We start from the raw sequence: 6176 nt of genomic DNA on the forward strand, positions 1-6176 counted from the left end.
CTCTTTCTCTGAGAGCAGTAAACGTGGGCCCCCGTCGCCCACCCACCCCGCCGCACGCGCCAAGTTGACCTTAATGATAATGAAACTTTTACGCGCCGTGTGTGCGCGTGTGTTTTGCTGGCTGCAGCGAGATACATTTACATAAATGAGAGAGAGAGAGTTGGGGGGGGGGGGTCCCATGCTGCTCACAGATATGGGGCCACTGGATAAATGAGGGGACGTGTTTATCTGGCTGGGAGCAGCGGCGCCGGTCTCCATGAGCCTTCTCACCCTGAGCTGGGGATGTGCTTAAAGAGCTGCTTCACTGCAGTCTGCTGCAACAGAGCTGCAAAGAGTGTGCTGATTAATGACAGCATCAAAAGGAGGGTTCCCCAGCATGGGGGCCACCGAAAGAAAAATGAGAGGAAAATAAAGCCTCTTACTGAAGATCTTTAATATCAACAACGTATTTGCACATAAAAAGAGTCTGGAATGGAAAAAATATCTAAAGAAATCAACTACATGAAGGAGTGGAAGAACAAAGGGTAGTTAACTGTCCTGACATCAAGCCAAAGGGTCAAGGGGCTTCAAGACATTTAGGTTAGACGCAAACCAAGCTTTTTAATTCATTAAAGTTTTCTTTTGTATCAATTCAGGACGTGAAGTTGACTAAAACATTCATCTCTATCTCATAAACTTTGAAGCAAGAGCAAATTCAACAGGGTTGTCAATGAGGTGGATCGTCAGCTTAATTTAGCTTAATATCAACCAGAAGCCCCGCCCACAATTATGCGTCCCACCACATCTTGTCAGAGTTCACGATAATATACAGATGCATCTTTTAGACTTTTCTGCAGAAACTGAATAAATTTATTGAGTTGAATTCTAATTATGTCATTAGAATCAGCTAATAAGCCAACTTGCTGTCAGCCCGGCAACAGCTCACTCAACAGAAGGAAAAAGTCAAAAGAAGTTAGTAAAATTCAGCTGTTTGGGGCCACTGAGAATATAAATGATGGTGTTGGCAAGTATATTTCCCGTATTAGCTCTTATTTAAAACTCGGATTATTGGATGGATGGATGGATGGATGGATGGATGGATGGATGGATGGATGGATGGATGGATGGATGGATGGATGGATGGATGGGTGGATGGATGGATGGATGGAAGGAAGCCCAATTTTCTTTCTGTTTGTTCTGGCTTTTATTAACCAATCAGAAGGAAAAAAATGACTGTTAATTTAACTAATTGATCAAATTATTAGTTTTTTACATATGCTATTAGGACAAAAGGTTGAGGAACTATAGCAACTATATTAAGCAACACATTTATAGATGTGATGGTAAAAAATTTACACTAGAGTCCCGTTCATAAACCATTTAAGGGCTTATAAGAAAGCTAAATAGCAAATCAGAATCCTAAGTACTGTAAAATGGCATTTACTGGTCATTAAAATGTAAGTCAGAGTAAATTCATGAAATCAGGCAGCTGAATCACTTAAACAGAGAGCTGAGGGTTATATAGTGTATAAGGTATCAGTGACTGCGAGTGGGATCAAGTGAGAGGGTGGGTGGGAAGGTCAGGTGACAGTGGGAAAGCGGTTTCTGCAGTGGCTGCGTGTGAATCACATCAGGAAGGAGAGCAGAAATCAGTGGAATCACATCCGGATTTAACAGCATATGGGGTTAAAACAGGCTGTACCTGCAGCACAGAACTGGGAGGAGTGGGAGAAGGATCATAAATAAAACAGTGAAGTAAACAGCCGTACAAACCTGCAGTAGCACCCGTGTGTGATCGCGCAGACTAGAATATGCTGAAAATATTCTCCTATTCGGGTCAGACACACTTTTTTTAATCCGTGGCAGAAACAGCGGGAAAAAGAATTTACACATTTGTAAAACAGACTTCAAACTTTGCTCTCAGACAATCTCTCCATCGACTCTCCGAGTGTGTCTATAATGCATGACAAGACGTCATCAATCATTCATCCTATCATTTTATAAAAGAGCTCTTAAGACAGGCGGGGGACCACACGACGGCTGTCCGCCTGCTGGTCTGTCTGTCTGTCTGTGGTTTTAATGGTTAATACACACACACAAAAAGTCATTTCACTAACAAAAGCCATTAAGATGGCCAGTACATCAGGGAATCAACCAGTTTACGGTAATATGTTGCTACAGCAGAACACACCTGTAGCTTATTTACACTACAAAGTTTTAAATGAGCAGAATCTTATGATGCATTAATGATATAACAGTATCGGGCAGGCTGATGCTAAAATCGACCCACACCAGAAGGTGTACGAGTTGTGCAGAGATTTAGCTCCGCCCACGTCCCACCTGACCCTCAAAGCAACCATAAGAAGTTGCTGAGATCCTCTGGACTAGAGATGTGAGCACAACTGTACAGATGTTGAGATTTAATTGAATTATGTGACAGCTGGTTAGAAGTCTGCAGTTTACTGACATCTTTACACCCCGACAGTAACAATAGCGCGTCGTCTGCGTAGCGTCGTTCTTCAGCCTTATCGCCCTGAGAGCCTAACAACCAGGATCACTGTCCACTTTCATACACGTCTCCATTTCATTCTTTTTTTCCTGCACTGCATCAAGGCGCCGCACCGACGTCCCCTCGCCACCGATAACCAAAGAAGAGAGTGACAACAGCCACTGAAGAATGGATATCATTATTTCTGTGAGAGATCAGTGCTCCCCCTCCTGCCCCTCCTCCTCCCCCAGCTCCCTCCCTGTGTCATCCATCCTCATCCCCTGCTCATTCTCCCTCTCTTTCTAATCCCCCCCCAACTCAATCTCATCTCTTTTATCGCCCTCCTTCCCTCACATTGCTTCAGGTTCCTCCCGCTGTTGTTGTGTGTGCTCACCTTAGACGCATGTGATCAGGGCGGGGCGGGGGGGAAAGGGGGGTGGATAAGCCGCCGCAGTGAGCCGGGGCGCCGCGACAGCACGCTTCCTGCTTCTGTGTCTCTCTTTCACGCAGCATGAGACGGGTGCAGAGGTCACATTGAGCTTAGACACACAAATAAGTGATTTTATGTCCCAGAATTCAAAGAAGCTTTAAAGATGCAGAGTAATAAGCGAAGAAGTCGTTCAGAATCCTCGCCACAAACAGGCTGGCAGCGGAGGAAGGAAAGCAGACATCAGTCTGAACTGCCTGATGTATCATCAGGCACGACTCGCTCTTACACATTGGATTGCAACTGGGCTTTAATACTCTCAGGGACATGTGACTTGCATATTTTTTTCAAAATCAATCAGGAGGATCAAATTTAACAATGACACTGATTTCTTGATAGAAGGATGCAGAAGTAGAAGCCAGAATTCCCATTGACAGCAGTAATAATCAATAATGGGTTCTATTGTGTACATTTACTCACACGCTGGTTATTCAGGCCGCACATCTCTGGCACAACAGCATGTACACAAAAGGCATCGGGAAAAGGTTTTAGGTCACCCGAGCAGGTCAGAGCGGATGTCTGACACCAACAAAGCCCCTTGTATCATCCTCTGAACAAAGATTTAAAAAAAACCCCACAAAGGTCCCCCAAAACCCACAATGTGGCCCTTCACCCTGAGGTCAGGATCCTCTGTAGCATGAAACATGTGACGAGACACATTTAGAATCACCAGCCAACAGCAATGATGCTGTTGAACTGAGTGTATTAGGCTGCACATGCAGGTTATTGTTAATCACACATTTAATATCTACTTTGAAACTTTCATCTGCTCATCTGGGACGCAATGTTTGCATTCATCTGCCCAATCACAGAATCCGCGGTAGGAGCTCCAACTCCTGCTGCTGCTGGGAATCCCACAGCGCTGACATGTAAATTTAATCAGGCGCCATGTGCAACATTTCTGCGTGTGCGTGTGCTCGGGTGGCTGCGCGTCAGACGTGTAATCACAGGAGGGTCTGCTTACTTAATGTGCTGCTGCTCCAGCTCCTAATGAGAGCTAACTGTTCTCAGGTTACACGTCGATAAAGTCATCGTAAGACACGTCCATGCACAAGGGCATAAACCCGGTATGGGAGGGGAGACAAGCAACACATTTTAAAAACATAATTCTGTAAAAACAGTGCTTTTATAAGCTGCGTTAAGCTATTCTGACAACACAGACGGACCGATTTTCGTTTAAACACCAACATCTGCAGATTTTCTTTGACTTAGATGATTATTTATTGTCTATGTTTCCAGACCTCATGATCATTGAATATGTAGTTTAGGGGAAATAAAATGTTCTCATGGGTTTTTTTTTTGTCAGGCAATTTCAGGTCACCTAACTGGAAATGATCTTCAGGAAGCTGAAGATCCAACTCCAATCATATTAGAGAATTTGTTGCATGCAATAAGATCAACAGTATTTGAATATATGTGGCAATGTTGGCAAATACTGTAACTGAGTGAAAATCCTGGCCTGTGATTAAACGCAGCAGTCACACGAGGCAGCTGAGGGATCTGCACTTTGACAGCTCCACTCAGAGTAATTAGGTCAAGACTGAAGCCTCTCGGTCAGTGAACGCTAATGCGCGACACCCTTCACCAGGCAGAGGTGCAGGAGTGGACCACAATTCTGTTATGACGTGCAGAAACGGTGCTCATCCATTCATGAGGGCTCTTTATAAGAAGAGTCCAAATTAAGATTTTATGCAGAGGACAAGTGGTCTGTAGGTCCGCTACTGCGAAGGAACAGACGGAAGCTCCAAAATAGCTTAAAATCATTTATATTTGAAGAAAGAAAATGAAGGCCCACCACATTAAACAATGTTTTCTGCTCCTGTGTGTTGTAATTATGATTGATAGCAGCTCGTGCATCATCACTCCCATGATGCAAACCCAGTAAAGCTTTACAAAACCTGTCTGCAGCTGGAGTTTACCTGCTCTCTCACCATCTGGCTCTACAACAGGTTTGCAACACAGATTTCTGAGAGGGACGGCAAACTCCTCAAGGTCACCTCCAGCTGAATGCATCAGATCGGCTTTATTAAGTCTCACACCTTAAGCTGCCAGAGACTCGTGCCGTAATTTCACTTTACACGCCAGCATGACATGAAACATCTCAGGGAGGCCACCTGCCGCGTCGGCCCCGGCCTTTTTAAACCCAACGCTGCAAACGACTCTGAAAACCAACAGCTGAGCAGCTCGCAGACAATACCATTCTGTTGCCAACCAGAGAAACAGCTAACAGCGTCGTTCTCCTGTATTGTCGGGCCGATTCGGCCTCCTTTGAATCACGCTGATCGGTAGATTTTCTAGGATCTTCCCTCAAGACATATCAGCTAAAAACAGCAGGCTTTTCCTTTTCATTGTTTCACTTCTCATGCTAATTCTCTGGAGCTAAACAGCCAATCACGGCGATCATCTTCATCATCATCAGCAGCAGGTTATCAATGACGCACGCGAGCAGAATTTACTGTCACGGCCTTCAGATGAGGCTTAAACACTACAAGGGGACATGGACAAATTCAGGATTCTGAGACTGTGATTAATGTGGAACTGTTACAAAACATTATCAAATATAACAAAAATACTTGACCTTTCTTTGGGATGTCGGAAGAGCCAACGCAATCCCAAAAACTTTCGGTTGCAAGACGCCAGGGTGACAGTTAGCTGCGTATGATGATGGATGAATCAGTGAGTCAAACCGTTCCAGTGGATGAAAAATAAGAGTTTGAAGAGGAGTTTAGGCTGGAGGATAGTTTTCTTCTGGGTTTCTGTGCTGATGTTTTCTTCGCAATCATCTCTTCTTTGGGGAAACAACATCAATGCTTTCTGAATTACTAAATCAATCACACACTTGCAGACAGTCATAATTATTTTCTTTAAATGTGATCCATGACAGCTGCATAGACGAACACTTACGGATGATTTGAAGCCGCAAGAATCCCTATTAGCTCTCTACTCTCTAGCTCTCTAAAATAAATGTGGAGACTTAAACATAGAATCCATCAACTGTTCATCACAAATAATCACCAGTTTATCACATGAAACTGCACAAACAGGATTAAATGCAATACCACTGTGTGAGGGCACCCGGGAAACACACAAGAAACACAATAAATTGGCAAAGATTTTTACCTAAAGGTGATAAAAAAGTAAGAATAAATGTTGTTACTTACCACCACATGCAAACATATTTCCATAAAAAACATATGCAAATATGTCAGAGATGATGTCTGA

This window comes from Takifugu flavidus, chromosome 20 (genome assembly GCF_003711565.1).
Source record: "Takifugu flavidus isolate HTHZ2018 chromosome 20, ASM371156v2, whole genome shotgun sequence".
Classification (NCBI taxonomy): domain Eukaryota; kingdom Metazoa; phylum Chordata; class Actinopteri; order Tetraodontiformes; family Tetraodontidae; genus Takifugu; species Takifugu flavidus.